This window comes from Misgurnus anguillicaudatus, chromosome 11 (assembly GCF_027580225.2).
Source record: "Misgurnus anguillicaudatus chromosome 11, ASM2758022v2, whole genome shotgun sequence".
Classification (NCBI taxonomy): Eukaryota; Metazoa; Chordata; class Actinopteri; order Cypriniformes; family Cobitidae; genus Misgurnus; species Misgurnus anguillicaudatus.
In genome coordinates this window covers 26633257-26651045 of record NC_073347.2, presented here as the reverse complement: position 1 = coordinate 26651045, position 17789 = coordinate 26633257, and the positions used below count along the sequence as shown (strand labels likewise).

General features: G+C 36.2%; 1 long non-coding RNA gene across 1 annotated transcript; it reads right to left on the bottom strand.

The window, feature by feature from the left end:
* Positions 1–5395: 5395 nt before the first annotated feature.
* Positions 5396–13986, bottom strand: LOC141368815 (uncharacterized). The gene is made up of 2 exons (XR_012372178.1): positions 13059–13986; positions 5396–8157 (listed from the first exon to the last, which is right to left on the bottom strand). It is a non-coding gene; the product is annotated as an uncharacterized lncRNA (long non-coding RNA).
* Between the last annotated feature and the right edge of the window lie 3803 nt (positions 13987–17789).

Here is a 17789-nt window from a genome sequence, read left to right as displayed (position 1 = left end):
TAAATTCATAATTTTACGCAAAATCCAATATCCGGCGTGTTATTCTGTCATCTTTTCTCCCTTTTTTCCCAAAATGCAATAAACACCACTCCCCCTTTTTTACAGAACACAATAAATCCTACAGTGCACCATTCACGCAATGTAAACAAACAATGGCGGCGCGCTGAGTACACGGAGTCCTAGTTTTCCTCATCTACTTTGTACTTCGTGATCAACAAACAAAACAAAATAATACTTTAATTGCATTGATAAACCTGTGATGGTTTTCTGTGATGGGAAAGAAACGTAAGCCATCAACATCTAATAATTTCCCTGAGAGGCACTCGGGAGACGGGTGCTTGTTCTCCCGACAGCATCAAGCTTCTCATGCTAACACATTGACCCCAGGGGATCTTATGAAAAACTGTCCATTATTTTACTCAAAGTCAACGAAAATCGAGCGGGACCAAAACATTTGACAGCTGATCGCTGTGAAAGACGTTAAGCGACGACGTCAAGTATAACCGCAATGACAGGGTTCTTAATATGACAAAGTAAGTGTTTTGATTAATAACATTAATGTTTATATTTTTAATTAGTGTGTACAACTAGTCAACTAAATGAATATAACATGGCAAAGATGAATGCACATTTATATAGGCTATTGATTCAATAGATTTATAGCATTTTGAATAAAAACTTGTCATGGATTTATTGCATTTTGTGGAAAAAAATCAGTTTTTATAATAAATCTTTGAAAATCAACTTATGGATTTGAATTTTTTATGTTTTTATAACCTAAAGATGCTATGTGAAAGTTTGTCACAGAAAATAATTGTTTTCATCTTGTCACTTTCTTGGTATAGAAAACACGTTTTTACCAATATTTGTCAAAATGGATTTATTCATATGTACATTCATCTTTGCCATGTTATATTCATTTAGTTGACTAGTGGTATACACTGATTAAAAAAAATAAACATTAATGTCATTTATCCAAACACTTACTTTGTCATATTAAGAACATTGTCATTGCTGCTGTCATCCTTGGGACGTGGTCGCTGAACATTTTTGACACCGATTAGCTGTAAAATGTTTTGTTCATGATCAATTTTCGTTGACTTCGAGTAAAATAATGGAAAAAATTTAAAAGATCCCCTGGGGTCAATGTGTTAGCATGACAGAAGCTTGATGCTGTCGTTTGAGAACAAGCAACGGCCGGCATTTTTGCGTCTCCCGAGTGCCTCTCGTGTAAATTATTCGATTTTGATGGCTTACGTTTCTTTCCCGGCACAGATTTATCAATAGCATCAAAGTATTATTTTGTTTTTGTTTGTTTGTTGATCATGAAGTATAAAGTAGATGAGGAAAACTAGGATCCCATGTGTATTCAAAGCGCCACCATGGTTGTTTTACAATGCGTGAAATGGTGCACTGTGATTGGTTAAGGGTATTTATTGTATTCTGCGGAGAAGGAAGACAGGTGTTTATAGGGAAAAAGGGGAAAAAAGATGACAGAATAACATGACGGTTATTGGATTTTGCGAAAAATTAAGAATTTACTTTTTAATACTGACCACATACAATACTGATTTTGGCGATAACTTTTTTTAAGGCATTTATCGTGTTTTGGAACAAAACTCTTCAAATCATTTCATGGACCCCCTGGCATTGAGGACCTTTAGGGGTCCCCAGACCACACTTTGAGAACCCCTGGTTTATGACAGCTGCGGTTGACAGAAAACATGAAGGCTAATCTTCATTAACTTTGAAAAGGCCAAATTAAATTTCTCACTTTTTTATTGAACAGTTTCCCTTTTTCATTTATTTGTATAGAGCTACTGATTGCAGTTTATTTACTGTAGTCTTTTTAGTCTGAAACTGGGTGACACAATGAGCTGTTGTATACATTTGGAGTGAACCTTAAAGGTGCTCTAAGTGAATTCAAGCGTTTTAGACAATAAAACATTTTTTGTTACATACAGCAAACATCTCCTCACTATCTGCTTGCTGCCTGACCGCTGATCAAACTGTAAAAAAACGCGATCTCTGTAGACAGCACAGGCTCCACAAACTGCAAAACACAGTGGCGAAAACTTCCATCACGAAACATAACAAATTGTTCCAGCCAATAAATGACAAGAAGGATTTGGGGGTGGGGTGCGTTCATGAAAGCACAAGGGAGAGGGAGGGGAGGAGTTAGCTACGCTCCGTTTGTTTTAAAACAGTTCAAACATCAACAAAAAGTAACGTTACACAGATTCGCTTAGAGCGCCTTTAAAGCAAAATGTGTTAAAAACATCTTTTCTTCAATAGGTGTTCCAGCACATTCACTGAAATAAAAATATTCATTCAATTTACTAAATTTTTTTAAGGTAAGTGGTTGCAATCAATTTATTTAAGCTACATTTAAACAAAAGTTTTTTTTGTTTTGTTTTGTTTTTCTAATTTAAAAAAAAGTAGCTTAAATAAATTGATTGCGACTACTTACCTTAAAAAATTGAGTAAATTGAATGAATCTTTTTTTTCAGTGTTATTGACAACGTAGTGGCATTTAACCTGAAATGTTATCTTTTTTTGCCACATTTGCTCTGTCGTTATCTCTTTTAGATTTCATACTGAAAAACTTCAATTTGAAATCACCATTTCACTTTTGATTTTGACTTAAGTTTAGAAAAAAGCGAAAAAAGCAATGCTTAGTGCTCTCTATCAGAAGTATTGCTTGAAATAATCAGTAATGGCTGTGTCCTTTGACCCAGTATGTCTAAATTGTACCAAACCACATGAATCCTTCCTCTAACAGCATTCTCTGTTCCTATAGCGCTGTTTTTAAGGCACTTCAATGATGCGGAGTCATTTCAGAGGGCGTAAAGCAAATCTGTGCTAAGCTCAATTTACACAGCCCATTTCTCGCTCTCAGGGTTAGCTTGCGAAGGATGCAGCTCTATCACTGAGATCTAAGCATCTGAATTGGCTCCTCAACGTATAAAAGTGCACTGGAGTTTAATATGTGTGTGATTAAAATGCTCTTCTCCATCACTTGATGAAGAACTGATGCCATGATCAATAGAAAATGTGCAGAAACATCGCTTTATAATGAAATTCCATTTACTGCCTGCAGAGATAATTGCCCCGTGCAAACAATGCTGACTTTTATAGAATACGGTGCGATCTATAATTAACCTAATTTACATAGAAATGCATGCTTGCGCTGAATAAAACGACAAAGATATAATTAAAACTATTCTTCACGTTTTGGAAGTTGCTGTTTTGCCAGTAGATTGATATGAAGACTTTGTGCATGTGAAATGGACTAGTTAAATGGATGTAAAATAGATTAAAAATACTACAATTGCATTGTAAAGAAATGTCTTAGTTTTTTTCTTGATATCTAAAACCCTTGTGGGTTGTTCAAATTCACTACCCTTTTGGGTTGTTCCTGTACAAAAAAGCCACTAAATTAAACAGCTATAAAAATGTATCAGATGTTTTTTTTTTCATAAATCTGTTAATCGCCCTTAGTACTGATCAAACTAACTAACCAAATGTTTAAAAAATATTTTTTTTTATTTCCCAAGTGAGTGATGTCACCGACAGAGGCGATTCTAGGGTCTATGGGGGCCCCAAGCAGAAAATTCCCTGTGTGCAAGAAGTCTGCAAAACTTCTATACAATGTCCTTTGCTTAACCCACTATTCTACAGTGCAACAGTTACTGCGAAAGATACATATATACAAGTGTAATCACCATCATCATACCCAACATTATTAACATGTTTGGATGCATAAATAGCATAATGTGTTTGGAAATAATATTGACAGCAGAGAAATTTTTTCTACATTATACAATGATAGCAATGATTCATAACTTATTTTTACAAGAATATTTTTACAAGAATATTTTAAGAAACCAGTCATTTTATGAAGCTATACTAAATATTCTTAGTCATAGTTACTGCTAACTGTTATGTAAGTTAGTGTCCTAGAGTTAAATATTAGTAAACTAAATATTAATTTCATATCTGAAAATACAGAACAGTATAACACATAAGTTACATCTGTTGATTTTCTCAGCGTTGCAACAACCCTATATCACGCAAATACGTGACTATTTCACGTATGGACCAACGTGAAAATGTCACGGTTTTGCCGCGTTTGAACGTGAGCATGTCACGTTTTCTGTTTGTGTCATTTTCACGTTTTGGTTACTCAACTTTTTTGTCCTATTTTCAAACCATTTTCTCTTCGGTTTAGGGTTAGATTTGGTGCTTGTGTTATATGTCACTTTAAGTATTGGTTTATAAAAAAAAAGATACAAGACTTATTCTTTTATATCTTCTAAACTTTAACCAATTGTCACCTGAAGTTGGGGTTAGAGTTTGTTTAGGTAAGGATGTCATTTTATGTAAATCTAACCCTAAACCGAAGCGACAATGGTAAAAAATTAGGACAAAAAAGTTGAGTAACCAAAACGTGAAAATGACACAAACAGAAAACGTGACATGCTCACTTTCAAACACGGCGAAACGTGACATTTTCACGTTGGTCCATACGTGAAATAGTCACGTATTTGCGTGATATTGGGCAACAATGCAATTCTATAGACTTGACAAGAGGTTTTCCTGAGATTTGTTTGATAATGTTTGAGACCTGACAGGGTGAGGATGTAGTAGTTTGTCTTACCTCCCTTAATCTCATCATCTCTCCGTTCTTCTTCCCTTTCCCTGCTTTGCACAAAACATTTCTGATGTACATCTTTAGAAGCCAATAGTGATCGAGTCAAAATCAGATTAGCATTGTTATTTAGAAACTTCATTTAGTCTCGTCATGTTTTCATAAGCTAACTCACTCGCGTGGTGTCTTTTGATTGCGGTTGTGGCGCAAAGACGCGCGCGGACATGAATACGTGCGTGCACGCGTGATTGCGACTGCTTTGTCGCTTTTAAAAGCGTAAAAAAACATAGATCCGTTTTTGCCGCGATTGTCTTTGTAAAGGATTGCAATAGTTAACTGATAAAATTTAAAATTGAGATTTACTCCGGGGCACAAAAGATTTACACTTGGGCAAGTGCCTGACCGGAGCTGGACCGGACACATTAAACTACATGTGCATACAGAAAGCTGCTCACTTTAGCGCCTTTTTGTGGTTACATTGTTTTAAATCACTTGAGTGTTAGCATTTGCAAGCCTTTGAAACACGTGCAAATGATAACCCTTTCCTATTTAAATTTGCGTATTAATCTGGTGTTAGATCTGGTCTCCACACCACAGAAAAAATATAACGATCCAGCCCCGGACACCAGATCACGTCAGAAAATATACGTTTACTTTGTTAAAGTATCTGTCAGATACAAGGCTGATCAATTGTTGCTAGAAGAGAGCATAAACAGAGGCGTAAACAGAGTCGTGAGACGGAGGTTTTAGATGATAAAATAGAACAGAGTTTTATTGATGGACAGTTAGTTTCAGTTGCATATGCCTCAATGTTCAAACCTCGTCCACCCCGTCTACCCCCGTCTACCCAGGAATACAGCATGCACCTTGTTATATCCAAATTGCTCAGCTGCATCATCCCTTAGACCTTGGGCTTTCATAAACATTCTCTTTATCTATCTTGTTTACACACAGACAGAACAGCTCTATGAAACTTCTCAAATGTGAAACTGAACCACCAAGAGACATATAAAATATAGAAATACAATGAATTAATGAATGATATAATAAAATACAGAAATATAATAATGAATGAATAAATGAATAATGAATAAATGAATTAATAAACAAAAATGTAATAATAAAAATGATAATAATAAATTGATAATGATAAAATAATATTAAATAATCAAACAATAATTAAATGGATAATAACTAATGATTATAAAATGATTATGATGATTATGTAAATAAATGATAAAACATAAAAAACACAATAATAAACACATTCTGCACGTGAGGATCTAAGGTAGGATCCTTCACTCCCCCCTCTTAATCATATAAGACAAAATTAAATGATTATAGCAAGCAAACTTTCATAATCTTTATCAAAACACAGCTTTAAAAAGCTTGGATGGCCAGTCCTTACTTTTCCCTTCTACATGCTCTTAAAAGAACAGGTCATTTCTGTGTTTCCGCGTACCAGCGTCGGTTGGGGGAGTATGTCTTATACTGAATAATGGCCTTGATGGGCCTGTCACAGTCAAGTATCTAATAAGACAAATCAACACTTTTATGACTCTTATGCACAAGAGCAAGATGACAAACACTTTTGAAATTGCGACTACCAAAGGTGGTTTTTAAATGATTCCAAAGTGGTTCTAATATTGATGTAAACCAATCAGATGAGAAAAGACCATGGTTTAGCTTAGTTATTTGTTTGTGTAAAACTTTAGCCAGACTATGAACCACTTTCCCAGAATCGTCTGGAATGTATAGACAACGTTCGGCCGCAATTACAATTACATGTGCTCCCCTGAGAAGCCAACAGCATGTCAAGCGACATTTGATTTTGCAAAAACACTTTTCTAATTGCATTTATTTCGTCCGAAATATTAGCAATAGAAATGAGAGTGACGTTCGCTGTAGCTTCGAATGCTTCATTTAATGCGTGTACTTCGTTTTATAAATCAGTTACTTCTCAGAATGGAATAAGTCTTCCTAAACATTTCTCAGTATCAGAAATCGAACGTATGTTTCATGATTAAGTGCTGCTTCACATAATCCTCTGACACTACTCACATCGCTGATAAAGGTACAAATAACAGGTTACCTCTCAGCCCTTAGAAAGTAATGGATAAGTTTTGTTACCACAAACGAAGTGTGTACCATTAAAAGCAATTAGTGTTTCATTTGTCATTATCAGAAGAGCTTTGTCACATCTGGAAACTGAAAAACACATTTCTAGTTTGTAATGTTTACCCCGTTTCCTTCAATATCAGAAAGAATTCCCTTTAAATTTTACATTTATAGCAAATAGATGGTTTGATTCAGTACTGTTGTACGCAGGCAAATACTAGGTATTACTTCGATAAGATAACTTTTTGTAGTGGCAAACACTGCTTGTGAACAGCAGACACTGCTTGTGAACAGCAGACTGCTTTTCCATGAATAATCGACAACCTTAAAAACACATCTGTAAGGATTTAACATTATCAGTGGTTCAATAATCATACACTTGACACCAACTTCACCTTGTGATTTGGTACAATTAGAATCCCCCAAAAAATCATGAAAATATACTCTTTACCATCCCTAAATGCCTATGCTATGGCCATTTCCAACTTTAACAATTTCAGCCATTTTCAGCATCTCTTCCCAGCAATAGGGCATAGTAAGATAAACAAATTGTCTGGTAAGGTTGCAACATTGATACCAAAACCATCAACTGTGTAAACCATCAACTGGATCACTACTTGGAGTGTTCAAAGATGGAATAGAAGCGTCGATTATCAAATCAATTAAAATTTTACAAATGTTACCCATGTTACTTTGTTCAATGATGGAGATCAAATCCGACAGCGGTAATGGACGTACATACAGATGTCGATTGTTGAAGAAAAGATTAACATACCCAACAATTGGAAATATTACGCATTTTAGCGTATGTATGAGCTAGAGTTACTGCCGAATTAAGATTACTGTGATTTCTTATCATGGATGGAATATTGGATCTGAATCGTGATCAGAAATCAACACAGCAAAAACATTGTTTTTGTGTTAACTTGGCTCATACACTTCAATGTCATAATTAAAAATGACCCATTTACCTAGTTTTACTCTGGATAAATCTTGTATAACAGCCAAGTGGCTTAAATTTCAAAACCCCAGTACATGTGTTAATTAATAGCCAATACAAATACTGAGTGCATACAGTTAGAGTGAATCCATGAATCATTCTGAACAGATGTGAAACACACATCACATCTAATATATCTCTGACTCTGTGTCATGTCATGAAGACAACACTTGCAACCATGTCAGTTGTGATTCTTGAAACTCAGAATGTCTCTGTTCATGGAATCAACCGGAATCCACGAAGTCTCGCCAGTCTGTCCTTCCGGCAGAATCTCGAAATACAGCGGAGTTCCAACTGCTGTCTGCTGGAGGTTGGCACCAAGTAGACTCGTAAACATGATAAGGCTTTATTTTTCAGCGAATTTCTTGAAGGCCGCCGACATATATCTCTGCGAAAACATAAAACAAAAGAGAGGAAAACAAGAGAGCTCCATGGCCAAAAAACAACTTTGTATAAACAGATTTGTTAGGAAATATCTTGTTTTGACTATTGCTAGGAAACAACTAGTTTTGACTATTGCTAGTAAATAACTAGCTTTGACTCCCATAGAAGCTATAGACACCCTCAGACGACTAGGCTGGTTCTGGAGGAGCTAAACATTTGCCCCCCACCCCCCTATCTTCAACATGAGGGTGGCCCCCGCGTCCTAAAAAAAAACGAGGTTCTTCTCATGCACTACTCCATCCCACAGCATTTCGTCTGTCTAAGATTTGGGGAGTATAAGCTAATTTTGCATCTAGGTTTACCTAGCAACTTCACTGCTGAGTTTTATTGTTTAATTTTATTCGCTGAATTTTATCGCTGAAGGGGTACCTAGTAGGACCGCATAAGGATCATCCCATCTTGGTTTTAGACCTGAGTGTTGTAAAATTTTATAAATTATTTGCCCTGGCACAATATTATGTTGTCCATAATTTTTACAGCATCCTGAACCTAATTTTGCTTTTTTTGTACCACTTCAGTCAAAGCCATACAAAATGTAAAAAGAGAATCTGATATTAAATGTAAGTTTACTTCTGCAAGGTCTGAAGTTCATGGCAGCTATGCCATTGAATCTCCAAAAGCCTACAGACTTCCTGACATACCTGACCAATACCCTGATCAGAATCAATAATGTTTCATTTCATCTGGAATGATGTTTCGAACCAGCATATTAGCCATAAAGGCAGCAAAGCCTTTCTTTGTGAAAAAACCTTTACACCAAACGAGAAAATTATCAGTTATAATCGTAATATCTTGATAACCCTTGCATTTAGGTAAGGTTATAAAGTCACTCTGCAATTCACCAAACAGCCCTGAGGTGTTCTGCTTACAACTGATAGAATTTGGGTGCCGAATTGTGGTTTTGACAAGTTACGCATCCGCAAACAATTTCTTTTGCATGTTTCCTAAAACCCCTCGCCCACCAATTTGCCTTAAAATGTGAACACATTTGAAAAACGCCTAAGCGTCCGACACTGTGTATCTGTGTGACCAAATAAGGAAAAGACTTTTGGATTTACAAATTGGTGTTAAAATTCCCAAATATTGTCATTTGCCAATTTGCAACTATTTTCAAATCATTCTCATTTCTCCCTTCTGGAGCATTGAATTTGAAAATCATCTTCTCAGCTATGTCTGTGAGCTGTTTGTCACCATAGATGACACATTTGAGCAGTAAGAGTTCCTCTGCCGTTCATGCGGCTGGCAACCGTAGCTGCCTGGTCAGCAAGGTATTCCCTTTAATCTCACTAGAATCTCCCTTCAGGTGGGCTTTTACCGCAACCTGTTCCCGGGACATCTCAGGAAACCTCTCTGCTGCCAACCTGCTCGAGAGATATGCACAGCTCCACAGGCATAACAAAATATTAACTATAAATGTTAGGTTTTTTGTTACTAGCCAATTCACATGTTTTTGTGATTTTGCCTTTCATTTCCCTTTTGTCCACAAAAGATACACATCATTGTAACAATCAAATTGGAATTTTTAAGTGGCAAATTGTCTAAGAACACTTAATGTTTGTATAATATCTATACAGTCACAGTCATGGCTGGTTGGAATTGCTTCAGATGGACCAAGTAATTTAGCTGGATTTGATGGTGTGCCTTATTCAATGTCATACGAGCAGCTCTCCCTAAAGATAATAAAGCATAAACAGAATATGGCAGATAATGATTATCTTTTTGACCAAGCAAGGCCAAATACACTGCCTGAATCGCTCGTAAACAAGGCCCCAGCTTTGTAAAACAAAGTCAAGTTGTTGTGAATAATACCCATACTGTACAGACTTATTTCGATCTTCTTGTATTAAAACAGATGTCATATAACCCCTTTGTTCATTAACATACAATGTAAAAGACTTTCTGTGATCAATCATGCCAAGTGCAGGAACTTCGCATAAGGCTTCTTTCAATCCCTCAAAAGCTATGTTAGCGTTAGCTACTGAAGTCCAGTTAACTGAGTCTTGGGCCTTTGAATTACCTTTTAACAAATTGTTTAAGGGTTGTGATTTTTCTGCATACCCTTTAAACTAATTACGACTGTAATTACATAAACCCAAAAAAAACCTCAGCTCTTTAATAGTTGTTAATAGATTTTTTTTATTGCCTCACAGCGACTAGGTGTTTTTTGTCTTTTACCCTGCGATACACTTTGAATTTGGGTCAAAGATTACTTCTGTTACTTCTTTATTGTACAAGAAATCAAACAGCCTGACGTCTCTCTCATGTTCAGTTTTTGTTTTCTGAACAAATCAACATATCATCAATATATTAAATGATGACTGATGTTAAATCAAAATCTTTCAAATGTCTTTGATGTCTTAGATATCTTAAAAGTCTTAAATGTTTTGCAAAGACTGCTGATGTCAGGTTGACCTTAAATTGTAAAAGCAAATAATGATGGAATTTCTTTTACAATTGGTACAGACCAAAATCCATTAGTCATATCAAGCACTGTAAACCATTTGTGTTCCGGTTTAATCAAGCTTAAAATTGTTAATGAGTCAGACACAAGAGGTCTTGTCTTATCAATGTATTGGTTTGCTTAGCTACCTGTACTCTATAATCAACTGTGAGTCTCCATGATCCATAACTGCCATATTACATTTCAATTTCTGAAATTAATCTGAATTTCAAATTAATCAACACATCCAAACACAAACGCCTGAATAATGTCACTTACTAAACTGCAACAGTGACTACATGTGGGACAAACTGAAAAATGAGAGGAAGATCTAAACATCATGGATGAGTTCACATTTATGTTACGAACCCCTGTTTAAAATATGCTTGTTGGAAAAGGGTTAAGCAACATAAATGACACGTGACACTCACTCACACATCTCATTTCCCCTATTCTCGACAGGTGATTAAACTTAAATTATACTTAAACCAAAAAAAAACTTAACACAGAGAAACATCAAAATAAAACTCAAGTTATCTCGATTGGCCATCATGACGTACACAGAATTCACAGCTGCGTACCACACAGCAAAGCTGCTGCCTAGGCCATACCACCGAGTGTCCCTGAAAAATGTCAAACTTGCTCCTATTGTTTCTGTAACATGAATAGTTTCGTTTCTGATGTTAAATAAACTTCTGTAAGAAAATCAGATGGAAAGATTGTTATCTCTGCTTCTTATCAATGAGAAAATAAAATATGTATTTAAAATATGGACCCTAACATATAGAGTAGGCTACACATAAGCACTCTCTCTCAAAGCTTTAACAAGAGAAGAGATGAGAAAAGCTTATCGTTGTTTTTGCTTCAGCAATTGCTGGAAGAACAGATACAGTGCCTCTCAAACCCCCTCCTTTGCTCACACAAACGTTTAGTGATTTTCAACACTTTCATTTATCCTTCATTTACAACTTGCAAATTCATTCCAAACTACTTACTGTTGTTCCTTCCTACATCAAACCAAACCTAAAGGTTTATCCAAACATCTCTTTTAGCTCTATCGTCAGTTAAACGTTCACTACTCAAAGTTTCACCAAGAACTTCTTCAAACTTTTTCTGTCTGCTCATGGCAGATTGACTGAAACTATGCTGAACCCATCTCTGACCAATAAAGAAAATAAATATCTTTCAGAGCTTCCAAACTTTTAAAACTGATCATGGATATTACATTCCCTACTTTCTTTGACCATCATAAACTTATTTTGAGCCCTCAACTCTATGAAAAACAGCACACTGTCTTTCACACACACCATTCGTATCTGAACATAAATTTACTGAGCATATTTTATTTAGTTAACAAAATGAGAGTTGAAACACTGTACCCTTTATTTTTATCCATCAAAATTGTTGAAAAATAATCTGTGGTTGTGTACGCTCTTGTGGAGCTTAATGAAATAGTCTTTTATCAGACAGTTGATAGCAGCTGTCATCTTAACACTAATTTGGAAGAATTAAACACAAACTTATAATCCTGTCCCTTAACTGTTATGTTTATACATGGCAAATTTTGAAAAGCAACTTCCTTAAACATTGTACAATTAAACGTCATATATCATATATATCATGGTATAACTGGCATTTGCAAAGGCAGATCTTCATTGCCAAGCACAGCATAGAAGTAGCAAAACCAAAATACAATACTCATCTGAACTCACAAAGGACATGATTTACCCTTTTTACAAACTTCATTGTCTGTGTTAAAATCTGAAACTGGTTGTTGTATCGATGTCACTACCAGTGTCGCATGCATTTATAATCTGGTAAAACCGACGTAACTTGCTTTTGATCAGCAAAGAGTTGTAACTTAAACATAAGCCATTTTAGATTTTAGTTTATTTTCAACTGAGCTTTTAACTTTTGCCTATCTATCTTATAACCCCTTCAGCATTCCCTCCATAACTTCTTTTATCTCTGTTATGTTTGTCTTGATTTTACATTTTCACTTTTCAATTTCTACATTTAGACAAAGTGACAAAAATCCAAGGGATACGCTTCGATTCTCGGGTTCTCTTTTTTTTTTTTTACACATGTTTTTTTAACTCTTTAGATACGTCTTTAATATGTCTTTATTTTTACCTTTATCTTGGGAACATAAAGACCGCCCAACACACTTTTGATGTTATATTATATTTGATGTTATATTTAGCAACTGAATTTTTCTTTTTCCTCTTGTTTGATCTTAAAGTGCTCTTTCAGCTGTTGTTTTAGCTTTTTAATTATATCATCTAGATTGATTGATTTCAGTCTCTGACTGCTCCATTATCAAAGTAATATAATCTGACCAGTAGACAAGCTACCAACACAGTACGTACTGAATTTTCCAAAATGTCAGAACAGAACACACTCACTTTTGCTTTTGCTTAAGTGGATGAGTCAGGAGAGAGGACACCGGACCAGCCGAGGTTAACTCCCATCGTCACTCGCGGCTTGGAGTCAGAAGCCAGTGGTCTGGAAACATTTACATCTGGATGTGCGAGACAAAATCCCGACTCCCCGTTCGGATAGAGACAACAAAATGTTATTCTATCCTGCCGACTACGCCAAAACTGTTAGATCTGGTCTCCACACCACAGAAAAAATATAACGATCCAGCCCCGGACACCAGATCATGTCAGAAAATATAAGTTTACTTTGTTAAAGTATCTGTCAGATACAAGGCTGATCAATTGTTGCTAGAAGAGAGCATAAACAGAGGCGTAAACAGAGTCGTGAGACGGAGGTTTTAGATGATAAAATAGAACAGAGTTTTATTGATGGACAGTTAGTTTCAGTTGCATATGCCTCAATGTTCAAACCTCGTCCACCTCGTCTACCCCCGTCTACCCAGGAATACAGCATGCACCTTGTTATATCCAAATTTGCTCAGCTGCATCATCCCTTAGACCTTGGGCTTCCATAAACATTCTCTTTATCTATCTTGTTTACACACAGACAGAACAGCTCTATGAAACTTCCCAAATGTGAAACTGAACCACCAAGAGACATATAAAATATAGAAATACAATGAATTAATGAATGATATAATAAAATACAGAAATATAATAATGAATGAATAAATGAATAATGAATAAATGAATTAATAAACAAAAATGTAATAATAAAAATGATAATAATAAATTGATAATGATAAAATAATATTAAATAATCAAACAATAATTAAATGGATAATAACTAATGATTATAAAATGATTATGATGATTATGTAAATAAATGATAAAACATAAAAAACACAATAATAAACACATTCTGCACGTGAGGATCTAAGGTAGGATCCTTCACTGGGAATCACATGCGAGCCGAACCATGGGTCGTGATCCGTACGGATCAACTGCGACAGCACTACTGAACGATACACCGTCACCCATTCGCTACGTTCATTTTCGAAACTGGCAAGTTATCCACATGGGTTGGATTTTGACTGGGCTAAGCCATGTCAATCAACATTCCATCCAATCGGAATTTTGATATGCAGTCATGTTGAGTATCTATTTTCATCTACTGGGTGTAGCTGGCCATCCGAGAAACAAACTTGGGGGCCCTCTAGTGGCTCGGGGCTCCAAGCAGTTTCCTGCCTTGCCTGTTGACAAGGTGCGCCTCTGGTCACCGATTTGGGGGAAAAAATACACAAAATGACCGATTTTCAATATAAAAAGTGATTGTGGCTTGGATTCTTTACCCTTTTCACAGTCTTGGGCATGACAAAGATTACTAAATACATTGGCTTTGATGCATTTTTAGTTTTTGGGCAGCATCAGATTTTATATTTTTCTTCCTAAGGGGCTGGACCAAAACTTTTAAACGCATCTGAAAACACCTTGAGGACGCTGAATGCCAGCTGTTTTTCAGCCGAGCGCTTTGGTAGCTCTGATACTTGAGCTGTGAGCCGGTTGGTTGCTGTGGTAATGTCCCGCGCATCCTTCATTGTGATTGGATGGCCATGTGAGAACTGACATTGATGAGTGGAGCTTTTCACTTAAATTTGAATCTCTTTCAACTCTCGACGCTCAGCGCCAAGCGCGGAAAAAACGCCAAGCATTGGTTTTCAACGCGGGAAAAAATGCTAGCTGCTGGCTTATTTGAAAATAAGCCATTGGAATCAATTTTACACGGGCGTAAAAGTGCCACCTAAGGCCCGGTCCCAAATGGCGCACTTCATGTGGACTTTCGGTCTCGTGGCCTTAAATTGCACGTTCTCGCTTAGTCTACGAGTCCGTAGGGTGTCCCATCTGGCATTTTTAGGCTTTGAAGTGTGCTCATCAGCGCCTCCTTTGCCCCCTTGATGTGGTCTCCGGCGAAGCCCGCCCTGCAGCAGGCTTCGCGCACTTTACCAACCCAGAAGACCTTGCGAAAGAGCAATCGGACCAATCTGACGACGGAAGGGAGGAGTTCACACTGACGGGCAACTCCTCCTCCCAGACTCGGCGTGATGCTTGATCAAGTCTGTCCCAAAATACGACTCCGGTGCACCCACGTGGACTCACATCAAGGGTCCCTAAAGTCTGGACTACGTGATGTCATCAAAGTGTGGACTCTGAGGAGGACCACAAGTCCGGAGTGTGCCATTTGTGACAGGGCCTATTTAGTGTGTTTGTGACTTTTTTTGCCCCGTTGACTTTTTTCATATAACTCAATGTACAAGCCAGAAATTAAGCTCTGTTTTTTTGCACAGGCCTACTAAAGGGTTAATGGTGCCACATGTTGATCAACAGTAAAAATGACAAAATCAAGAATGCGTGATAATAAGGTGTCATGGCTTTGCAATCAAAAAATGTTGTTTTAATGGAAGTCAATAGGGCAAAAAAAGCCAAGAACAACTAATTAGGGAGAAAAAATCGAATCTGATGCTGCACAAAAACTAAAAATGCATCAAAGCCAATGTTTTTACTATTCTTTGACGTGCCCAAGACTGTGAAAAAGGTAAAAAAAATCCAGTCCACAATCACTTTTTATATAAAAAATCTGAAATTTTGTGTATTCTTTCCCCAAATCAGTGACATAACTTATGAACTTGGCAATTAAAGAGTTAAAATCATGGAAATTTTGTAAACATTTGGTAGTTTTGATCAGTCCCAAGGGTGATTAACAGATTTATGCAAAAAAAATAGAAAAAACATAATAATTTGACACATTTTACAGCCATTTTATTTAGTAGCTTTTTTGTATACGAACAATTAAAGAGTAACTAAACCCTAAACCAACTTTTTTTAGTTACTGATCTGTAAGAATGATTGTTTATTAGTGCTGTTCATTAATTTTAGTAACTTTTTTCACATTTGGATATAAAGTGTTTCAATACTACAATATATGTGGTAAAAATGTCTGAGTGCTGCCCTCTTCAGGTTGAACGGTGGCTACTGCAGTTGAATTTTCCTATTGGATGTTGGGTCCAAAAAATGACTCGTGACGTAAGCAGTTTCAAGCTCACCACGCCCTTGTTACGATCTCACCACACAATTGGTAGAAGCTTAGTTCGTCCCCTCTATCTCCGTTGGGATCTGCCCACTTTTCATTTTTTGCATTTTTCAAATATTGCCAGTAGGCGGAGTCAGGCTCTGACCAGGGGTTTAGTTACGCTTTAAATTTGCCCATGGTATATTCTTGAGTTTTTGAAAAATTTCAAAGCATTTTCTCTAAGTATGTGTCAATACTGTCAAAAAGATTTGTCACAAAAAATCATTCCATTCGGTTAAACACAAAGAAAGTTGTGGCCAAATTAAGACAAAAACAAGATGGCCAAAAATGGCCTTAACAACACATAAGGGTTAAGCAAAATGACCCAATGTATTCTAAAAAATATATACAAAATAAAGTGAGTTTAAAAAGATCAATGGTTACAAAGGGTTAATGGAACGTTTTGGGGAAAAAAATTAAGAATTAAAAAAGGTCAAAATATGTACCCCAGTTTTCAAAGGTCATAATAGCATTGGGTACATACATACATTTGGTACCAATATGTACCTCCGAGGTACTACTAATGTTTAGGTACAAACTAAAAGAGTACCACCTCAGTGAGTGTTTGTGGTTTTTTTTTTAAGGTTGTACTTTTGTGTGCCTCAGTGTGTTGATCATTTACCAGTAATACAAAACAATTGAATGAAAGTGTCCATTAGGAAAAAAACATTGCTTTTATAAAATTATAAGATATTATGGATATACAACCAGTTGAACAGAATTTACTGAACCTCTATCCTTCACAGCCTTTTCATTTATGTACAATTAAATTTGATATATTCATTGAAGGTCCATAAGATGTAATCCGGACAAGGCAGACCACCGCTAATAAATCTCTGTGTTTTGTTTACTTTCATAGCCCGTCACCCTATCTCGTCTTCTCTCAGAATAATGTCCCATTGTCATATTTAATAAAGCTGTAAAACCCAGTGGAAAATGTAGATCTTTTTCCTCACTGATTATCTGTCATGAGAAGAAATAAAGGGCTTGCAGTTTTATTTCAAACTTTTTAACCGGCCTCCATTACATCTCATTCCACATGTACGTGTTCTTGTTCCATCGAGAGGTAAAAAGCCTAATACATTTTCCAAGTCCCAGTTTCTTAATATGAAATAAATGACTTTGTTTAAAAAGCATTTAGGTGAAATGATGATGTTAATTATCTCAATTACCTCTTGCTAGACACTAATAGAACATCGAAAGCCACCTTTGCAACTTCTGTAACATTCTTTTATAACTTTTTCATTTCTAAGTGCTGTTATCAATCTTTACCTTCAGACTGACTGTCTTATTGGACATGGTTTTAGTGTACTGTTATAATTCATTTAGGAAGAAGGGCTTGACTGGCCATCCACTGGAGTTGGTTTATTTGTTTGAATCTATTGGCAAACAGACAGTCCTTCATAAGTTGTCATTCATTTTGATTGGCAGATTGGTTAGTTGTTCTAAATTCACTTTTCTTACACACGTTGATTTTGACTATTAAATGCCCATCTCTGCAAGGACGGTGTGTCAAGTTGTGTTTGTTTCATAGTGCTTATTTACTTCCAGTCAATTTCCACAGTTCATTGACTGACTGAATCAAATATGCTGAAAAAGGCAAGAGATTGCTCACAGAGTGCATTTTG